This window comes from Nerophis ophidion, linkage group LG02 (genome assembly GCF_033978795.1).
Source record: "Nerophis ophidion isolate RoL-2023_Sa linkage group LG02, RoL_Noph_v1.0, whole genome shotgun sequence".
Lineage (NCBI taxonomy): Eukaryota > Metazoa > Chordata > Actinopteri > Syngnathiformes > Syngnathidae > Nerophis > Nerophis ophidion.
Genome location: NC_084612.1, coordinates 59,143,008 through 59,166,980, shown reverse-complemented (window position 1 = coordinate 59,166,980; position 23,973 = coordinate 59,143,008). Strand labels below are relative to the sequence as shown.

Sequence of the window (23,973 nt, the reverse complement as noted above, 5' to 3'; positions counted from 1 at the left end):
ACGGTCAGTATCAAGGACAGGAATTTTTTCATGTTTAGGTCTTCTTGGAACACGGTCAGTATCAAGGGCACACACTTTTTACTGCTTAAGTCTTCTTGGAACACGGTCCGTATCAAGGGCAGGAACTTGTTCCAGCTTAAAGTCTTCTTGGAACACAGTCAGTACAAAGGGCAGGAACTTGTTCCAGCTTAAAGTCTTCTTGGAACACAGTCAGTACAAAGGACAGGAAATTCTTACTACTTAAGTCTGGTAAGTACCAAGGACAGGAACTGCTTCCTGCTTAAGTCTTCTTCGAACACAGTCAGTATCAAGGACAGGAATTTCTTCCTGCTTAAGTCTTCTTGGAACACGGTCAGTATCAAGGGCAGGAACTTCTTCCTGCTTGAGTCTTCTTGGAACACGGTCCGTATAAAGGGCAGGAACTTCTTACGGCTTAAGTCTGGTATGTATCACGGACAAGAACTTCTTCCTGCTTAAGTATTTTCAGAACACAGTTAGTATCAAGGGTCAGAAACTTCTTCTTGCTTAAGTTTTCTTGGAACATGGCCCGTATCAAGGGCAGGAACTTCTTTCTGTTTAAAGTCTTCTTGAAACACAGTCAGTATCAAGGGCAGGAACTTCTTCCTGCTTAAAGTATTCTTGGAACACAGTCAGTACAAAGGACAGGAACTTCTTACTGCTTAAGTTTGGTAAGTATCAAGGACAAGAACTTCTTCCCGCATAAGTATTTTCAGAACACGGTCAGTATCAAGGGTCAGGAACTTCTTCCTGCTTAACTCTTCTTGGAACACGGTCAGTATCAAGGGCAGGAACTTCTTCCTGCTTAACTCTTCTTGGATCACGGTCTGTATCAAGGGCAGGAACTTCTTCCTGCTTAAGTCCTTTGAGACACTAGTGATTTAGGGCTATATAAGTAAACATTGATTGATTGATTGAAGTCTTTTTTGAACACGGTCAGTATCAAGGTTCAGGAATGTCTTCCTGCTTAAGTGTTCTTGGACCACGGTCAGTATCAAGGACAGGAATTTTTTCCTGCTTAGTTCTTCTTGGAACACGGTCAGTATCAAGGGCACACACTTTTTCCTGCTTAATTCTTCTTTGAACACGGTCAGTATCAAGGGCAGGAACTTCTTCCCGCTTAAGTCTTCTATGAAAACGGTCAGTATCAAGGGCAGGAACTTCTTCCTGCTTGAGTCTTCTTGGAACACGGTCCGTATAAAGGGCAGGAACTTCTTACGGCTTAAGTCTGGTATGTATCACGGACAAGAACTTCTTCCTGCTTAAGTATTTTCAGAACACAGTTAGTATCAAGGGTCAGAAACTTCTTCTTGCTTAAGTTTTCTTGGAACATGGCCCGTATCAAGGGCAGGAACTTCTTTCTGTTTAAAGTCTTCTTGAAACACAGTCAGTATCAAGGGCAGGAACTTCTTCCTGCTTAAAGTATTCTTGGAACACAGTCAGTACAAAGGACAGGAACTTCTTACTGCTTAAGTTTGGTAAGTATCAAGGACAAGAACTTCTTCCCGCATAAGTATTTTCAGAACACGGTCAGTATCAAGGGTCAGGAACTTCTTCCTGCTTAACTCTTCTTGGAACACGGTCAGTATCAAGGGCAGGAACTTCTTCCTGCTTAACTCTTCTTGGATCACGGTCTGTATCAAGGGCAGGAACTTCTTCCTGCTTAAGTCCTTTGAGACACTAGTGATTTAGGGCTATATAAGTAAACATTGATTGATTGATTGAAGTCTTTTTTGAACACGGTCAGTATCAAGGTTCAGGAATGTCTTCCTGCTTAAGTGTTCTTGGACCACGGTCAGTATCAAGGACAGGAATTTTTTCCTGCTTAGTTCTTCTTGGAACACGGTCAGTATCAAGGGCACACACTTTTTCCTGCTTAATTCTTCTTTGAACACGGTCAGTATCAAGGGCAGGAACTTCTTCCCGCTTAAGTCTTCTATGAAAACGGTCAGTATCAAGGGCAGGAAATACTTCCTGCTCAGGTCTTCTTGGAACACGTTCAGTATCAAAGGCCGGAAATTCTTCCTGCTTAAGTCTTCTTTGAACATGGTCAGGATCAAGGTCAGGAACTTCTTCCTGCTTAAGTCTTCTTGGAACACGGTCAGTGTCAAGGGCCTTAAAAAAGGTAGTTTTAATAAACTAAACAAACATACCACATTTTAACACTGCTTGATCAAAACTAAAAAGCTGCCCGCTCGTAAACGTGCATTAAAGCCGCCATGTAAAGCCCTCTCTATTAGCCACAATCCTCTTTTCAACACAACACTGCTACTTTTCTGAGAAGCAAACTGTTGTTCAGTTGCAACATTTCAAGATAATTTTGTGAACTTTTGCAGCCGGCATGGTGGAACGTCTACACGTTCCACACAATCACAAACGTACCAACCTTTCTTCATATGGTTGCCATGCTCTACTTTCAGTGCTGTGTGAGTATGCCAGTGTGTGTGCGTGTGTGTGTGTGTGTGTTGCACACTTACAAAGGGCTTCTTTGTATGTCGCTAATGCTGCTTCTAGTCTTACTTAGATCAAACTTCAGTGTGTGTTGCCAAGGGTTGCATACCCCCATTTCAGTAGTCTATGCCTAGGACTTTTCCACCATTCTCTATAGTTATTCCATAAAAAAAAAAAAAAAAATTAAAAAACAGAACTTGCACTTTCATTTTTACCGTTTAAATACTTATTGAAGCAGAATTTGCACAAAATGTAAATATCGGTATCAGCTGCCGAGAGGTTACAAACAATGCATTAAAAAAAGAACAGCAGTGTTCTATAACATGGATGTCAAACTCTGGCCATTCATTTGGCCATTGAGGCAATATCAAATTAAACATTAGAGTTGGCCTGCCGGTATTATACAGCGGCGATGCCGCTCTAACACCGCTAATCCTCATACTTGCCAACCCTCCCGAGACTGCCGAAGTTCAGTGCCCCTCCTGAAAATCTCCCGGGGGGACAATTCTCCCAAATTTCTCCCGATTTCCACCCGGACAACAATATTGTTTTAATGGCACTTCCTTTAGCCTTCTCTACAACCTTGCATCACGTCCGCTTTTCCTACATACAAACATTGTGCCTTCTTAGTCACACAATATAAGCAGATTTTACATACACATAAGTTAATGCAAGGCATGTTTGATCAGGTCACACTCAGGGTGGCTGAATAAACAATTTTAACGCTGTTACATATATGCGCCACACTGTGAAGCCACACCAAACAAGAATGACAAACACATTTCGGGAGAACATCCGCACCGTAACACGACATAAACACAACTGAACAAATACCCGGAACCCCCTTGCAGCACTAACACTTCTGGGACGCTACAATATATAATTTGATTTGCCAATGATATTTTATTATTATTATTATGTTTATTTGAAACTCTATTTTGCATGTCACTATAAATTTATATAAGCCTTGCAAGTTCAATAGTCAATGCAAAACTTGTTTGGGTCCCTATTAAAAGGTTAATTTGTTCAACCTTGGCCCGCGGCTTTGTTCAGTTTAAAATTTTGGCCCACTCTGTATTTGAGTTTGACACCCCTGTTCTATAACAACCCAGTATATTAAAACAAACAATATTGTACCAATAAATACGCTAATAAATAACAACAATAGTCAACGTTTTCACATTTCAAAAACAACAGCAGGGGCGTGGAGCATTCAAGTGTAAAAAAAAAAACAATATTAATGTTTTTTCAATATGGTGGTAGTGTGACATTATCATGTCATTTGTAACGAAATAGGCTAACAAAAAGACCCCAAAACCAGTGAAGTTGGCACGTTATGTAAATGGTAAATAAAAACAGAATACAATGATATGCAAATCATTTTAAACCTACATTTAATTGAATAGACTGCAAAGACAAAATACTTAACAATCGAACTGGAAAACGTTGTTATTTTTTTCAAATATTAGCTCATTTGGAATTTGATGCCTGCAACGTGTTTCAAAAAAGCTGGCACAAGTGCCAAAAAAGACTGAGCAAGTTGAGGAATGCAAATCAAACACTTAATTGGAACATCTCAGAGGTGAGCAGGCTAATTGGGAACAGGTGGGTGCCATGATTGGGTGTAAAAGCAGCTTCTATGAAATGCTCAGTCATTCCCAAACAAGAATGGGGGCGAGGGTCACCACTTTGTCAACAAATGTGTGAGCAAATTGTCCAACAGTTTAAGAACAACATTTCTCAACAAGCTATTGCAAGGAATTTGGATATTTCACCATCTACTGTCCGTAATTCCATCAAAAGGTTCAGAGAATCTGGAGAAATCAATGCACGTAAGCGGCAAGGATGAAAACCAACATTGAATGCCTGTGACCTTCGATCCCTCAGACGGTACTGCATCAAAAATCAACATCCGTGTGTAAAAGATATCACCACATGGGCTCAGGAACACTTCAGAAAACCACTGTTAGTAACTACAGTCCATCGCTACATCTGTAAGTGCAAGTTAAAATTATGCAAAGCCAAAGCATTTATCAACAATGCCCAGAAACGCTTCACTGGGCCGGAACTCATCTAAGATGGACTGCTGCAAAGTGGAAAAGTGTTTTGTGGTCTGACGAGTCCACATTTCAAATTGTTTTTGGAAACTGTGCATGTCGTGTCCCAAAGAGGAAAAGAACCATCTGGATTGTTCTAGGCGCAAACTTGAAAAGCCAGCATCTGTGATGGTATGGAGGTGTATTAGTTTAGTGCTCAAGGCATGGGTAACTTACACATCTGTGAAGGCACCATTAATGCTGAAAGGTACAAACAGGTTTTGGAGCAACATATGTTGTCATCCAAGCAACGTTATCATGGACACCCCTGCTTATTTCACCACGACAATGCCAAGCCACGTGTTACAACAGCGTGGCTTCGTAGTAAAAGAGTGCGGGTACTAGACTGGCCTGCCTGTAGTCCAGTCTTGTCTCCCATTGAAAACGTGTAGCACATTATGAAGCCTAAAATACCACAACAGAGACCCCGGACTGCTGAACAACTTAAGCAGTACATCAGGCAAAAATGGGAAAGAATTCCAACTGAAAAGCTTCAAAAATGTGTCTCCTCAGATCCCAAATGTTTACTTTGAGTGTTGTTAAAAGGAAAGGCCATGTAACACTGGTAAAAATGCCCCCTAAATTTGAATGCATTAAATTCTAAGTTATTGATTATTCACAAAAAAAAAAAAAGTTTGGAACATTAAATATCTTGTCTTGGCAGTTTATTTAATTGAATATAAGTTGAAAAGGATTCGCAAATCATTGTATTCTGTTTTTATTTATAAATTACACAACATTCCAAATTTACTGGTTTTGGGCTTTTTTTTTTTTGCACATTTGGTGTCGACTTGGTATGAAAGTATTGATCCTTTTGACAACCCTTGTGTTGTCTATGAAGGGCAACAAAGCTGTGAAAAGAATGACGGTCATAACTTCTCTTGGTGATCTTCAAAGCTTTGTTTTAACAAAAGGATCTTGTGAATCATTTCAACAACTTTAACATAAAAGGATAGACTTTATTCAAGCCACAATGGAGAAACTATCAATCAATCAATCAATGTTTACTTATATAGCCCTAAATCACTAGTGTCTCAAAGGGCTGCACAAACCACCACGACATCCTCGGTAGGCCCACATAAGGGCAAGGAAAACTCACACCCAGTGGGACATCGGTGACAATAATGACCCAGTGGGACGTCGGTGACAATGATGACTATGAGAACCTTGGAGAGGAGGAAAGCAATGGATGTCGAGCGGGTCTAACATGATACTGTGAAAGTTCAATCCACAATGGATCCAACACAGTCGCGAGAGTCCAGTCCAAAGCGGATCCAACACAGCAGCGAGAGTCCCGTTCACAGCAGGAAACCATCCCAAGCGGAGGCGGATCAGCATCGCAGAGATGTCCCCAGCCGATACACAGGCAAGCAGTACATGGCCACCGGATCGGACCAGACCCCCTCCACAAGGGAGAGTGGGACATAGAAGAAAAAGAAAAGAAACGGCAGATCAACTGGTCTAAAAAGGGAGTCTATTTAAAGGCTAGAATATACAAATGAGTTTTAAGGTGAGACTTAAATGCTTCTACTGAGGTGGCATCTCGAACTGTTACCGGGAGGGCATTCCAGAGTACTGGAGCCCGAACGGAAAACGCTCTATAGCCCGCAGACTTTTTTTGGGCTTTGGGAATCACTAACAAGCCGGAGTCCTTTGAACGCAGATTTCTTGCCGGGACATATGGTGCAATACAATCAGCAAGATAGGATGGAGCTAGACCGTGTAGTATTTTATACGTAAGTAGTAAAACCTTAAAGTCACATCTTAAACTACGTGGGTGCAGAGCAGATACAAAAAGTCCACCCAAAAAAAAAAGTAAAAACACATAAAAACATTGAACACAAGGGACATCAAAGACTTTAAATGATGCAAACGGCTGTGTGAATAACGTTGGCAAGATGGCAGGTTTTGTAACCAAGACACATCAAAACTTTAATGAATTGGTTGTGTTGCTCTTTTTTCCACTTATGTGAAGTGCATGTGAAGTACACTTTTTTACGGTTTTGTTGGACAAACAATGTGTCCTCCAATACACCAGGGGGCGATAGTGGTCAATTTAACTCATTTAGCAGTGTAGGAACAATGTATAACATTTCTTTTAAGTGCGGTCTCTTAATATTTGTTTTAAATGTTTGTTAAAATGATAAATGTATACTGTTATAAATGTCTTGAATGTTTAAAAGTTTATTGAAATTATAAATGTGTGCCTTTATACATATCCAGCATTTAAATGTTTGTTAAAATAATGAATCACTATTTTTATGCAAGTATTCAACATTTAAAAGTTTGTTAAAATGATGAATGTATATCTTTATACATGTCTAACATTTAAATGTTTGTTAAAACAATGAGTAATTGTATCCACGAATTTAACACTTAAAAGTTTGTCAAAATTATAAATGTATACCTTTATACATGTTCAACATTTAAATGTTTGCTAAAATAATGAATCCGAATTTTTATGCATGTATTCAAAATTTAAAAGTTTGTTAAAATGATAAATGTATATATACATGTCTAACATTAAACTGTTTGTTAAAACAATAAATGAGTAATTGTATCCAAGAATTTAAAATTTAAACGTTTGTTATGATTATAAATGTATATCTTTATATGTGTATTTAACATTTAAAAGTTTTTTTAAATTATAAATATATACCTTTCTACATGTCTAACATTTAAATGTTTGTTAAAATAATAAATGAGTATTTGCATATACGTATTTAACATTTAAAAGTTTGTCAAAATTATAAATGTATATCTTTATACATTTCTTTAACATTTAAGTTTGTCAAAATGATAAAAGTGACTCTTTATAAATGTATTTAACATGTAAAAGTTTGTTATGATTATAAATGTGTATCTTCATACGTGAATTTAACATTTCAAAGTTTTTTTTAATTATAAATGTATACCTTTCTATACGTCTAACATTTAAATGTTTGTTAAAATAATAAATGAGTATTTGCATATACGTATTTAACATTTAAAAGTTTGTCAAAATTACAAATGTATATCTTTATACATGTATTTAACATTTAAAATTGTCAAAATGATAAAAGTGACTCTTTACACATGTACTTACATGTAAAAGTTTGTTATAATTATAAATGCATATCTTTATACGTGTATTTAACATTTAAAAGTTTTTAAAAAAATGACAAATGTATACCTTTCTATATGTCTAACATTTAAATGTTTGTTAAAATAATAAATGAGTATTTGTATACACATAATTAACATTTAAAAGTTTGTCAAAATTATAAATGTATATCTTTATACATGTACTTAACATTTAAAATTGTCAAAATTATAAAAGTGACTCTTTACACATGTATTCATCCTGTAAATGTTTGTTATAATTATAAATGTATATCTTTATAAGTGTATTTAACATTTAAAAGTTTTTAAAAAATATGATAAATGTATACCTTTCTATATGTCTAACATTTAAAAGTTTGTTAAAATAATAAATGAGTATTTGCATACACATATTTAACATTTAAAAGTTTGTCAAAATTATAAATGTATATCTTTATACATGTATTTAACATTTAAGTTTGTCAAAATGATAAGTGACTCTTTACACATGTATTTAACATGTAAAAGTTCATTATAAATGCAAAATGTATATCTTTAAATGTCTTTAACATTTAAAACTCTGTTAGAAAGTATACATTTGTACATGTCTTCATCGTTTGAATGTGCCTTTAAAATCAGCGTTTGCTTTAAAAATCAGCTTTTACTTTGAAAATCTGCTTTTTCCCTGAAAATGTACATCTTTATATATATTTTTTAACATTTAAATCATTGTTAAAATGATAAATGTTTACTTTTATACACGTACTTAACATTTAAATGTTTATTAACATGATAAATGCATATATTTATACATTTATTTAACATGTAAATGTTTAAGTGACACCTGCTTCAGTTTTTGTGGTCATGTTGATCCTCAAAAACAAAATAAAAAATGGCCACTGTACCTGTAATTGTTGAAATACTTATCTTTTTTCAACATGACCAAATTTTATAAATGCCATTCAAAACCATCATTGACAATACATGTCAGGACTTTAACAGTCTGATGATCTCGATGTAGAAAAATACTGTAAAAGTGTCACAGTAAATACTATCGTAAATAAAGTAACTTCTTTGTGTAATGTTTTATTAAAATTACACACAACATATTTCATAATGCAAATAACAGTTTAGAGTAAAGTTGTGTTTAAGGAGCAAACCAGAGCAACTAATTATACAATAATCAAACACAAATACATCCTTTTATAGCCTGTACTTATTAATTATGTATTTTTGGAAGTATTTTCGTGACAAATAAGTAAAAATGTCCTGATCAACATTTCTGGTCTCAGCTCCGATTTCCAGTCCTCAACCATACCATACCATACCATACCAACTTTATTTTTAAAGCCCTTTAAAAACAACCACAGTTGAAGAACAAAGGGCTGTACACCACAAAGAAATAGTTGCAAAGCACAGACTAAAAAATAACATTTAAAACAGAAGTAAAATACACATTGAAAAAGCAAATACAAATTATCCTAAAAACAATTTGTTAGATAAAAAGCAGTTAAAAACTTAAAAACAGTTAACATGTTTGAAAAACAGTTTAAAGTCTCATGCTGGGTTTTAAGAAGGGTCTTAAAAGTAGCCAAAGCCAAACCAATTCTTTGTCAATACATTTTAATGGTAAAAATGTTGTATAGCAAGAAAAAAAAGTAAAAACAATAACACAAAAGGCACACTTAAAACCTTCAATTTTCTCAAAACTCAACAGTGCACCGTATAACCCAGTGCGCCTAATGGTCGGTGTTTCCACAAAGATAAATATCATTAATTATTAATAATAACATAGAGTTAAAGGTAAATTAAGCAAATTGGCTATTTCTGGCCATTTATTTAAGTGTGTATCAAACTGGTAGCCCTTCGCATTAATCAGTACCCAAGAAGTAGCTCTTGGTTTCAAAATGGTTGGTGACCCCTGGTCTAGGGTGTAATTATGCCACTGTTTATTTACCTTCATTAGTGCAGATTTGGGCATATTTTGAAAGCTTTAGAGACAAATATATCAGCGATCATGAAAAAATACTTAAAATGGAATAAAGTGAATTTATACACGGTTAGGAAAAATATTTTTTCAAGTATTTAAGCCATTTATCATCAGCAAAATGTTACTGCTCGCCACAACTTCACTTTATTTCACCATCACGGTGTTTGGAGAAGAAAAGATTTTTGGGTTCATTGAGGTTAGCTAAATTTACTTGTTTTGGAAGGTTTTGACAAGCCAAATTGTATTGTTCTATTGGCAGATCATTTTGTTTACTTCAAATAAAATATCCCTAATATTTTTATTTTTTTTGAACACTGAGTTTTTGCAGTGTAGTTTCTGTTATGAAAATGGATGAATACAATACGGTGGATTGGACCAACAATCACAATATTTATTACCAGGACTTAACATGATATTAGTTTATTTGCCCAACTTGGTAGTTTTATTTAGGTATAGCAACCACAAAAGAACACAAACTAATGTGATCTCTTGTCCTTTTCTCATGTTTAGTTCTGCTCTCCAACCCTACTAATAAAGTAAAGAATAAACTTGATTGCGTCACAGAAAGTTTTTCAAACAAAGCAAATGTTCAAACACACATTTTACAAAGTGATCTCTGCAGACACAAGCGGTCCGATTCCACGAGATGATGAAAGTGATATTTTAGAAGGCCATTTCCTTTGACACAATTTCAGTTTTTCCCTGACTTTATTACTTTTATAAACCACTTCTTTCGGGACTCTATGGAAGCTTTTTCCTATATCTCTATTTGAACGACTGGAACACCCAAGAACAGAACATCAATACAACATTTGCTGCTCAAACTCTACACTCACTCTCAGTCGTTTAGTTTTTTTTTTGTTAAATCAATCCAACAAAAGAATTCACAGTAATACTATAATAATGCAATCCAATTTCAAAATCGAACCCGACCCAGCAACACCCAGAATAGCAACAAACAGAGCAACCGAGGACACACAAACATGACACAGAACTATCTAAAAGTAGTGAAACAAAAATGAATATCATCAACACCAGTTTCAATATTCGTAACAATTTCAACCCTAGTGGCTCTCTGGAGCTTTTTCCAAAATGTATAAAAAATAGAAAAAGAAGAGGGGAAAAAATATATTTTTTGTTTTAATATAGTTTCTGTAGGAGGACAAACATGACACAAACCTGCCTAATTGTTATAAAACACACTGTTTTTATTAAACATGCCTCACTTATTCGAGTATTTGTCGAGCGCCATTTTGTCCTACTAATTTTGGCGGTCCTTGAACTCACCGTAGTTTGTTTACATGTATAAATTTCTCCGACTTTCTAAGACGTGTTTTATGCCACTTATTTTTCTGTCTCATTTGATTCACCTAACTTTTAACGTTGTGCATTCATGCACAAAGGTGAGTTTTGTTGACGTTATTGACTTGTGTGGAGTTCTAATCAGACATATTTGGTCACTGCATGACTGCAAGCTAATCGATGCTAACATGCTATTTAGGCTAGCTGTATGTACATATTGCATCATTATGCCTCATTTTAGCTATATTTGAGCTCATTTGGTTTCTTTTAAGTCCTCTTAATTCAATTTATATCTCATGACAACAGTGTCAATATTAGTAACAATTTCAACATAGCAGCGATTAAAAATCCCTCATTGACATTATCATTACAAACATTTATAAAAAAATAAATTAAAAAATGAACATTTGTTTTGATGCTATGCTCAAGCTGCACAACCATCGTGTGAATCAAGCCGTGTGAAGAAGAAAAATTGGTATGAAGTCACATCCAACCCTCCTATTGGCTCCCATTTACGTTATTTGTATTTTGCCCTATAAGCCTTCTTGTATTCAGAAACGTACTCTCTTACTTTACAAACAATGATAACAAAAATATTGTGTAATAATAATGAGAAAAATAAAAGCATTGATCGAATCACTTTTGTAAAGTTTATGTACTGACGCTATACTAGGTATCGATAGTATCCACATCTGGATCGATTACCTTTACTTTACATGTGTGTAGCATGCTTAGCTATTTCTGTTCCTCTAGTCCTCCAGTGATAATGTTACATGAAAGCATCTAAGTTCATATTCCGCCATGGTGGGGAGGATTAGTATTTTAGAAGCGGCTTCACACTGTGGTTAGAGGACGCGTTGGTTGCCGCTTTGTTTTCGAATTAGAGCCAGTGTTCTGGCAAGACATGCTCCCTCTTGGAATTAATGCAACTCCTGCATGTGTGTAACAAGAACTACTGAAGTGTAATTGAGTCTCTTAAGCATGCGTCCCTTTTAAAGGAATCTTTCACGCGAGTACAAGCTTTAGCATGTAAACACAGCTGTGGTAAAGATCAGCTGGGCTCGGCAGCTCACCAGTTAAAAAAGGCAAATATCGAAATACCTGAGCTATTCCCATGACCTGGATAGCGACGTCTCAAAGTTTCAATTTACACTGAAAGTCGTATGAATGGAACTCTCACGTGGACCGAGGACCTGCCATTTTGGAGTGCTTGTACTAAATTCTCCCAAAAGTGAAATAAAAACACCAAATAGACAAAGATTTGGAGACAACCTTGATTCAAGATCTTTTCCAAGCTCTGAACTCTGATTATTTTGTCCTAAATACACCAGACAGTGTAAAAAGTCCCAAGAAGGTTTTCATTGTTCACACACGAGTGTGTACTGTAAACAATGAGAGGACAGGCTATGGCGTCATCATGTCTTTACCAGGACATGTCAAATGCCACAAATTCCCCTTATAAGTGAGCGTTGCCATGCCGGACATTTGACTGATGCTTCAGCGCTCTGCCAATAAGTCTAACAAAGGACCACATTTTTAGAGGAGAGTTTGCACGGACTGCTTACAATTCAAATAAGCTTTATGCAAAAAACATTACAAGGTTCAGCAAATCTTTTTGTCTTATTTGCTGGGGGTGTTTTTAACTCTTTTAAGTGGAAATAAGTGTTGTCTATCGAGATGTCCGATAATGCCTTTTTTTGCCGATATCCCGATATTGTCCAACTCTTAATTACCGATTACGATATCAACCGATACCGATATATACAGTCGTGGAATTAATACATTATAATGCTTAATTTTGTTGTGATGCTCCGCTGGATGCATTAAACAATGTAACAAGGTGTGGAGAGGCGGAGCCGGCAGTCCGACAGCGAGGCAGGGCACACCGTAGCCCAGCCCAAGATGGCGGCGAGGAGGCGTGGCCGGCAGTCCGACAGCAAGGCAAGGCATGCCGAAGCCCGGCCCAAGATGGCGGCGAGGAGGCGTGGAAGGCGAGCGAGCGGCGAGGCGGGGTGCGCCGGGAGCGACGCCGCAATCAAGATCAGGTGCGTGGATCGCTCACCTGGAGACAATTGAGTAATCCTCTCACGCTGTATAGAAGGCCGACAGCCGTGAACACCAGGGAGACAGGTGAAGAGACGAGAAGGCGCCAGAGGGAAGCTGACGCTGAGAGAGAGAAAGAAAGAGCGCGAGAGAGGCGACGACACCCGAAGCAAAAAGGCAAGCGGAAGAGCGAGCGGCAGACGGAGCAGCTGAAAAGCAGTCTTTATTGAAAAATAAAGAAGACCAAATGTGCTGCCGCTATGTCCGTCCTTGACGGTCCTTGGAACTCGCACGACGGCTTGAGAAGTCTGTCACACAAGGTTTTCAAAATAAATCAACTCAAGTTATGGAAAAAAATGCAAACATGGCACTGCCATATTTATTATTGAAGTCACAAAGTGCATTATTTTTTTTAACATGCCTCAAAACAGGGGGGTAGCGGGGCGTGAATATTGTAGTGTCCCGAAAGAGTTAGTGCTGCCATGGATTCTGGTTATTTGTTCTGTTGTGTTTATGTTGTGTTACGGTGCGGATGTTCTCCCGAAATGTGTTTGTCATTCTTGTTTGGAGTGGGTTCACAGTGTGGCGCATATTTGTAACAGTGTTATAGTTGTTTATACGACCACCCACAGTGTGACCTGTATGGCTGTTGAGCAAGTATGCGTTGTGTTCACTTGTGTGTGTGAAAAGTCGAAGATATCATGTTATTGGGCCGGCACGCAAAGGCAGTGCCTTTAAGGCACGCCCCCAATATTGTTGTCTGGGTGGAAATCGGGAGAAATTCAGGAGAATGGTTGCTCGGGAAGATTTTTGGGAGGGGCACCGAAATTCGTGAGTCTCCTGGGAAAATCGGGAGGGTTGGCAAGTATGACTGGGAGACGCAACTACGCTGTACTTCTCCCTACGTCGGTGTACCACTCCGTACAGCGGCGTTTTAAAAAGTCATAAATTTAACTATTTGAAACCGATACCTGATAATTTCGGACATTACATTTTAAAGCATTCATCGGCCGATAATATCGGCAGTCCGATATCATCAGACATCTCTCGATACCAATATTTTGGTCCAGTAACATCTTAGGGTACATTAAACATATGTTTATTATTGCAAGTTTGTCCTTAAATAAAATAGTGACCATACTAGACAACTTATTTTTTAGTAGAAAGTAAGCAAACAAAGGCTCCTAATTTAGCTGCTGACCTATGCAGTAACATATTGTGTCATTTATCATTCTATTATTTTGTCAACGTTATTAAGGACAAATGGTAAAAAAAATATTATTAATCTACTTGTTAATTTACTGTTAATATCTGCTTACTATCTCTTTTAACATGTTATATCAACACTTCTGTTAGAACATAATAATCACTTATTCTTCTGTTGTTTGATACTTTACATTAGTTTTGGATGATACCACAAATTTGGGTATCAATCAAACACCAAGTAGTTACAGGGGGCGGACCGTCACTTTTCAGAGGCGCTATAGTACCGAATATGATTCATTAGTATCGCGGTACTATACTAATACCAGTACACCGTACAACTCTAGTGGAAATACACACACTTTAAGGGGGCACAAGATACATTTTTTTCCAAACGATACAGATGACGTCCTACTTCTCAAGACCGATACCAGTTATCTGTAGATATGATATACTAATACAGACCTGAGCAATTTTCAATCCAGTACATTCTAACTTCCTCTCTTAGTTTTCTTGTTTCTCTACTGCATTTCCCACAATGAATGATTAGAGCAGTTACGGAATCCTGTTTAGGTGTTTGTTTATAAGTTACAATTTCTTATTCAGTCTGGTGTGTACTAACCTACTGCGTGATATGATTCCTTTGTCTTTTGAGCTCCCCCTTACAGTTCTTCCCGTTCCTCTCCTGTGTTCTGTGTTGCAAGTGTCTTCCTGTTGTACTCATGTGCAGGGTAATTGCCACTTTTTCAAAAGATTTCTTTGAATGAATGATTATGCCTCTGCCTGACAGAGAGGTACCTATCTGTGCTACTCTAGCCATTAGTGTCTGCTTTGTCAGCTGATCTACCAATTCATTGCTCTTTATGCCTGTGTGAGCTGGAACCCATAAAAACCTTGCGTATGTATTCACCCTCTCAAGCCCCAACAATACTCCTTATATGTCATTAACTATATCTTGTGGGCTTTGCGACTTCAAATATTGAATAGAGATTAACACTGACTTTGAGTCGGAGCAGACCCCAACATTTTTTTAGTTGTGACTCTCCTACCCGCTGGAATTGCCAATAGCTGGACTATAAACACTGCCAAATGGTGTGTTGTTCTTTCTTTAACTGCATTCCGGAGCCTCGGTACTACAAAAGCAAAGAGTGTACTTCTTGTGATTGGATTTTTAGATCTGTCTGTAAATATTGGAGTAAACAAACTATTTTGTATTGAAACTTATCCACACTTTCACTCAGCGCCTGACCTTTTGCTGAGGCCATATATCCCCCAAACCTGCAGAAACCAACCATGGAGGAGTAACTGTTAGAAAACTTCATTTGTGTTGATGTCATGTCTTCTCCTTCTCCATGCAAGACAATCATATTGAGCTCCTAACATCGTACTTCCATCAAAGACCAAGGAGCTGGTCATTGACTTTGGGAGGTCGTGTCCACTCCAACGTTACAACCTATCGTGATCGAGGGAGTCTAGGTGGACTCATTCAAGTACCTCCGTGTGTGGGTGGACAATAAGCTGGACTGGACTGTTAACACGGACCACTTGTACAGGAAAGGACAGAGCAGACTGTACTTCCCGAGGAGGCTGTGCTCCTTCAACATCTGTAAAAAACTATTGTGGATGTACTACCAGTTTGTGGTTGCCAGTGTTCTGTACTACATGGTAGTGTCCTGGGGGGCAGTATATCTAAAAAGGACAGCTCCAGACTGGAGAAACTGATCAAGCCGGTTCTATGATCGGAATAAAACTGGACTCACTGGTGACGGTGGCAGAGAAGAGGACTGTAGAAAAATTAGTGAGCATCCTGGATGATGCCAGTCACCCTCTGCATAGCGTTATCAGTAGCCAGAGGAGCCTGTTCAGTGCTAGACTGCTTCATCCCAAGTGCAGGACTAATGGACTCCTTTGTCCCACACACCATTAGACTGTACAACTCCTCTCTGGGAGGTGTGGGGGGTACTAGGATGACAGGGGATGCAAAACAATAACAGTGCAATACTTTATATAACATGGTCACTACTGCCAAGTTCAGGGGTCACCAACCTTTCTGAAACCAAGAGCTAATTCTTGGGTACTAATTAATGCGAAGGGCTACCAGTTTGATACACACTTAAATGAATTGCGAGAAATAGCGAATTTGCTCAATTTACCTTTAACTCTCTATTTTTATTAATAATTAATGATATTTATCCTTTTGGAAACACTGATTGCCTTAATGATTTCTGACAATAAATATATATAGAAACAGATAAATATATATATTAAAAAAAGGGTATTTCTGGCTGTCATTCTGTCGTACATTTTTTTTCCTTCTACGGAAGGTTTTTTGTAGAGAATAAATGATGAAAAAAAACTCTTAATTGAACAGTTTAAAAGAGGAGAAAAAAACACGAAAAAAAATTAAAATTACATTTTGAAACATAGTTTATCTTCAATTTCGACTCTTTAAAATTCAAAATTCAACCAAAAAAAAAAGAAAACTAACTAATTCGAAGATTTTGAAAAAAAACAAAAAATTATTTATGGAACATCATTAGTCATTTTTCCTGATTAAAATTAATTTTTGAATTTTTATGACATGTTTTAAATAGGTTAAAATCCAATCTGCACTTTGTTATAATATATAACGAATTGGACCAAGCTATATTTTTAACAAAGACAAATCATTATTTCTTCTAGATTTTCCAGAACAAAAATTTTACAAGAAATTCAAAATACTTCGAAATAAGATTGAAATTTGATGCTATAGATTTTCTAGATTTGCCAGAATAATTTTCTTGAAGAAATATTTCACAAATATTCTTTATCAAAAAAACAAAAGCTATAATTAAATGCATTTATTATTCTTTACAATAAAAAAAAAATAATAATACTTGAACATTGATTTAAATTGTCAGGAAAGAAGAGGAAGGAATTTAAAAGGTAAAAAGGTATATGTGTTTAAAAATCCTAAAATAATTTTTAAGGTTGTATTTTTTTCTCTAAAATTGTCTTTCTGAACGTTATAAGAAGCAAAAAAAAAAAAAAAAAAAAAATGAATGTATTTAAACAAGTGAAGACCAAGTCTTTAAAATATTTTCTTGGATTTACAAATTCTATTTGAGTTTTGTCTCTCTTAGATTTAAAAATGTCAAGCAAAACGAGACCAGCTTGCTAGTAAATAAATACAATTTAGAAAATAGAGGCAGCTCACTGGTAAGTGCTGCTATTCGAGCTATTTTTAGAACAGGCCAGCGGGCTACTCATCTGGTCCTTACGGGCACCGCGTTGATGACCCCTAGGTTAGTTTCTCTTGGTATATTCTTACTTTACTGTCATATTTTTATTTTCATTGTTGCTTTTTATTTTGATTCTTATTGTAATATTTTTCTGTTTTGTTTCCATTTATACCCCCATTATTTGTTTTGTAAATTTGATCTCAATTCTGTACACTGCTGCTGGGATTTTAATTTTCCTGAAGGAACTCTCCTGAAGGAATCAATAAAGTACTATCTATCTATCTATCTATCTAATCTATTATTGTTGGATGCTGCATTTCAGAGAGACCTCTGAGACTCACCCAGTACTGCACAGTCAGTTGCTTATTTCTCAGCTTCAATGGCATCTCCAGCATCTGTACCTGTGGTGCAGAAAAAGGAGTTGTCCTGAAAGCTCCACTACAGAGTCTCAGTGCTTGTGTCTGGACTGGTCCTAATTTCTTTAACACACACTACTGACCCATAAACTATACCTCTATACCCTTATCATAGCTGTATAGAAACCTTTTCATGGCGCCCCTCTCTTTACCTGCCGGACATCTCATCACATTCAATATTGTTTAACACCTGGAAACAATGTTGGTAACATGTGCATTCCATGTTGTTCAAGCGTCCATCAACATACGCAAAAACTTACGTTTATTTTTATTTTTTTTTCTATTGCTTGGCCATACAACGTAATGGGAGCAATGATGGTTTTTGTCTTCCACAATTAAAAACTTAAAACCCCACAATACCTTTCCACCGTACTTACTGCCTCTTGCTTTTATTTGTGATTTCCACCACGTTCCGTAAAGCTTCATTGTCTGCAACGAACGCTCAATATTTCCTTCAAAAAGTTTGAATATCAATCAATCGAAGCTTATTTATATAGCAGCAAAGTCGGCGAAGATTCTGGGTGTTGTTGATAAATGGCTTTCGCTTTGCATAGTAAAGTTAAAGTTAAAATACCAATGATTGTCACACACACAATAGGTGTGGTGAGATTATCCTCTGCATTTGACCCATCACCTATGATCACCCCCTGGGAGGTGAGGGGAGCAGTGAGCAGCAGCGGTGGCCGTGCCCGGGAATAATTTTTGGTGATTCAACCCCCAATTCCAACCCTTGATGCTGAGTGCCAAGCAGGGAGGTTATGGGTCCCATTTTTATAGTCTTTGGGGTTTGAACTCACGACCTAACAATTTCAGGGCGGACACTCTAACCACTAGGCCAGTGAGCAGGTATAGTAGAGTTTTAACTTGCACTTACAGATGTAGCGGCGCACTGCAGTTACTGACAGTGGTTTTCTGAAGTGTTCCTGAGTCTGTGTGGTGATATCCTTTACACACTGATGTTGCTTTTTGATGCAGTACCGTCTGAGGGATCGAAGGTCACGGGCATTGCCGCTTACGTGCAGTAATTTTTCAAAATTATGTTAACCTTTTGATAACATTACAGACCGTAGATGGTAAAATCCCTAAATTCCTTGCAAAAGCTCGATGAAAAATGTTGTTCTTAAACAATTTGCTCACGCATTTGTTGACAAAGTGGTGACCCTCGCCCCATCCTTGTTTGTGAAATACTGAACATTTCACGGGAGCTGCTTTTATACCCAATCATGGCACCCACCTATTCCCAATTAGCCCGTTCACCTGTGGGACGATCCAAATAAGTGTTTGATGAGCATTCCTCAACTTTCTCAGTCTTTTTTGCCGCTTGTGCTAGCTTTTTTGAAACATGCTGCAGGCATCAAATTACAAATGAGCTAATATCCTCACATCTGTGGTCCTCTCCAAGGTTTCTCATTGTCCCATTGGTTTGAGTTTTTCCTTGCCCTGATGTGGGATCTGAACCCAGGATGTCATTGTGGCTTGTGCAGCCCTCTGATTGATTGATTGAAGTATCTTGTCTTTGCAGTCTATTCAATTGAATATAAGTTAAAAAGGATTTGCAAATCATTGTATTCGGTTTTTATTTACCATTTACACAACGTGCCAACTTCACTGGTTTTGGGTTTTGTATATACAAAGTAATCAAACAAAAAATATACAAAGTATTCTGAAGCTAATTGTAGATTACCAATGAAGTAGACAGCGTTTATTGTTCATGATACAGGTGGCAGAGCCCTGCTCCTGTTTTGTCTCTACAGATCTACAGTATTTGTGCAAAATTGTACAGTGTGTGTTTTTGTGTGTCTGTGAGTCAGGTATTACATGTGTGACATAATTGAATACAACATGTAACAACTAGAGCGAGTTCTCTTTCAGACGAGTGCAGCAGCAAACCTGGTCTGCCACAGCAGGGGCCACCCTGGAGCTGGTCTTGTCACAATACTTTGTGTGACCCTTTGTCAACCGTGTGAAGGACTCCCAGGACTTTAAAGGTAAAAACCGATGATGGCCCGAACCAGACTGAAGCAGCCATCCATGCATTGGATGGTGATTTCCTGTCCCTCGTTGGCTAAATGTGTGTGTGTCACTTTAAGAAAGAAATGTGACCGATACAGCTGCTGTGTCGTAGGACTCTGAAGCCACAAACTGTGTTTATCAGGAAGCACTTCTTTTGGCTCAGAAGTAGGGTTGGACGGTATGCCGGTATTAGTATAGTACCGCGAAACAAATTAATCATATTCGATACTATACCTCCGCTAAAAAGTACCGGTCCCCCGCCGCCCCATCGTAACGTCGTGTCATTGCTGGCTTTACGAGCAGATGAGCATGTTCGGCAGCCCACACACACAGAGTACTTACAAGCAGACACAGTTTGTAGACAGAAAAGGCAAAATGGACGCATTTTGGCTTTAAAACTAACGTCGGCAGTGTTTTAGCTACTTCTAAATCACTAATCCTCACCTCCATGGCGACTAATAAAGTACGTTTCTAAAATGTACCATTATCACTGAAGGATGAGGAATTGCTAAACATGCTTCACTACACACCGAAACTCATCGGCGTCACAATGTAACCAAGCGCCATTGGTGGATCTACACCTGACGTCCACTGTAATGATACCAAGTACAGGAGCACATCTAGTCGATACTAATGTGATTACATCGATATTTTTTGGCATCACAACATCTTATTTCTTTTTTTTTTTTTTAATTATATTATGTTTCTAAACTCAGGAAATACGTCTCTGGACACATTAGGACTTCAATTATGACCATTGGATGATCCTGTAACTACTTGGTATCGGATTGATACCCAAATTTGTGGTATCATCCAAAACTAATGTAAAGTATCAAACAACAGAAGAATAGGTTATTATTACATTTTAACAGAAGTGTAGATAAAACATGTTAAAAGGAAAAGTATAAATAATAATATTACATTTTATTTGGTATTGCGCTTTTTAGAGTAATCAAAGACGCTTTACAGCAGGGGTCCCCAAACTTTTTGACGCGGGGACTGCATTTGGTCAAAATAATTTGGCCGGGGCCGGACTGTTTATATATATATATATATATATATATATATATATATATATATATATATATATATATATATATATATATATATATATATATATATATATATATATATATATATATATATTATATATATATATATATACATACATATATATATATATATATGATATCATGTCATCGATTGGAAAATGCATTTTTAGACAATGTGATTTGCCTGAGCGGCTAGGAGACTCTGAGAGTAACAAGCAAAAAGCGGTAGAAAATAAATTAGAAAGGACAGATTTAAAAAAAAATAAAAATAAAAAGACATTTTCAACTTGGGACTTCCTGCGGGCCGGATCTCGAACGCTTGCGGTCCGAATCCGGCCAGCGGGCTGTAGTTAGGGTACCACTGCTTTACAGGATAAAAAAATTTAAATATAAAACAGTTCAAAGTAATAATATGAAATACAGGAAATATAAAAACAGTACATTGTAAAATACATAATAATACTGGACATTTACCATGAATTGATTTACGTGGACCCCGACTTAAACAATTTGAAAAAGTTATTCGGGTGTTACCGTTTAGTGGTCAATTTTACGGAATATGAACTGAACTGTGCAATCTACTAATACAAGTTTCAATCAATCAATCAATCAATTTACAAGACAGGACATTACAAGACACAGAAAGTAAGCAGATATTAACAGTAAATGAACAAGTAGATGAATAATTCTTTTTCTACCATTTGTCCTTAATAATGTTTACAAAATAATAGGTAGATAAATTACACAATATGTTACTGCATATGTCAGCAGACTGATTAGGAGTCTTTGTTTGTTGACTTACTACTAAAAGACAAGTTTTCTAGCATGTTCAATATTTTATTTAAGGAACAAATTGCAACGAGAAACATATGTTTAATGTACCCGTTAGAGATGCGCGGATAGGCAATTATATCATCCGCAACCGCATCACTAACGTCGTCATCCACCCGAACCAACATTTTATCAAAACCGCAACCGCCCGACCGTTGTTATAAATCAGGTGTCGGCAACCTTTACCTCTCAAAAGAGCTATTTCGACCCGATTCCTCAGAGCAAAGAAAACAATGGGAGCCGCAACGATTCTCGCGAATAATTGCTGGTGCTCATCCAGATAACGAGAATAAGGGCGTGCTGTGAAGCCATTGCCTTTGACACCTTCTACAACATGTACAAGCTGCTTGCGGGTCCAGCAACATGTAGTATGCAGCTTCCGCAGATACACGCACACGACTGCAAGGCATACTGGGTGATACAGAGTACACTGATGGTTGTGACATAAACAATTTTAACACTCTTACTAATATGCGCCACACTGTGAAGCCACACCAAACAAGAATGACAAACACATTTCGGGAGAACATCCTCACAGTAACACAACATAAACGCAACACAACAAATACCCAGAATTCTTTGCATCCATGACTCTTCCTGACTATATTTTACACCCCCCCCCCCCCCCCCCCCGACCCCCCTCCTCTGGGTATTTGTTGTGTTGAGTTTATGTTGTGTTACTGTGAGGCTGTTCTCCCGAAATGTGTTTGTCATTCTTGTTTGGTGTGGCTTCACAGTGTGGCGCATATTAGTAAGAGTGTTAAAGTTGTTTATATCACAACCATCAGTGTACTCTGTATCACCCAGTATGCCTTCCAGTCGTGTGCGTGTATCTGCGGAAGCCACATAGAACATGTTGCTGGACTGGCAAGCAGTTTGTACTTGTTGTAGAAGGCGTCAAAGGCAATGGCTTCATAGCACGCCCTTATTCTTGTTATCTGGGTGACCACCAGCAGATATTCGCGAGAATTATTGCAGCTCCTATTGTCCTCGTTACTTTGTGACACGGGTCAAAATGGCTCTTTGAGTGGTAAAGGTTGCCGATCCCTTAACTATGTATATTAAATATTTCCAAATGGTTCAAACGCCACCCAACCGAATCTATTTAAAATCGATTTATTCGTTATGTCACCCGCCCGACCTTTGGACTCCGCGGATGAGACCGCAAACCGCGCATCTCTAGTACCCATAGATTTTTTGTTAGAATAAAGCCATTTTTTGTGGTCCCTTTTCTTCAAAAAAGTATCAAAGAGTATCGAAAAGTACCGAAAAGTATCAAAATACATTTTGGTACCCATACCAGTACCAAAAACATTAGTATCGGGACAACGCTAGAATGCACTAACTCATGCCTAGTCATCATCTCTTTACTCTGCTCAATTCACCACTGCAGTATTATTCATCAACCTTGCACATAGTAGTTATTTCGGGCCTTGTTTACATATTTAGTTAATCATAAATATTTATTGTTTACCTTGAACAAAGAGAGCACGGTCTTCCAAGTCAAATTCCGTGTGTTCAACATACTTGACCAATAAATTCTGATCCTAATAAGATTATGGAAAAGTGTGTGAAAGGCTGTAAAATGTGAAAAAAAAAAAGCTAATTAAATGAAAAATTTCAAAGGGCGTGCACTGAATATTCATGTGTCCTACATTCCAATTAGGATGTGAGTGTGTGATGACATACATGTGTGTACTGTCTCATTCGTCATAGTGCGACAGGGTCAGTGATCCAGCATTATTTGGGCAGACAAACAGGAATAACAATGACTGATTGTGCCGGGAATCCGGGCAAAGTTGGAAATAAGGACTGAGTGAGCCGACATGGGAGGTCAGGGCGCGCAGTCCGCTCGCATGTGGCCAGGAGGCAGACATAATTAGATGAAGACCGGCCACGGCTTTTGTGCTCGCAGCTTCAAATAATACCAACAAATACATGACAGGAATTAAAGAGGAAGAAGAAGCTTTCAGGGCTTTTGCATTTTTGTGTGGATGAATGTGTGCTGCGTGCATGAACATATGGCTACTGCGAATGAAAGGATTAAAATGTTTTTTGTTAGTAATACCTTCCAAACTCGTGCAAAAGCCAAAACTAATCGTGTGAAAACCGAAGTCATTTTCCCGTAGGAAATAATGTACCATATTTTTGGGACTATAAGGCGCACTTGGAATCCTTTCGCCAAATGTACGGAATAATTCTGGTTTTGCTTACTCACCTCGAAACAATTTTATTTTTGTCCGTGGTGTAATGATA

The 23,973-nt window shown here is 37.5% G+C and overlaps 1 protein-coding gene across 1 annotated transcript in view; it reads right to left on the bottom strand.

Annotated features, from left to right (window-relative positions):
- plxnb1b (plexin b1b) overlaps nt 1-23,973 on the bottom strand; it is a 191,409-nt gene that overhangs the window by 120,692 nt on the left and 46,744 nt on the right. The window contains exon 2 of the mRNA XM_061887355.1: nt 17,747-17,806. The gene's annotated coding sequence lies outside the window, so the exon portion shown is untranslated. The remainder of the gene's footprint in view (nt 1-17,746; nt 17,807-23,973) is intronic.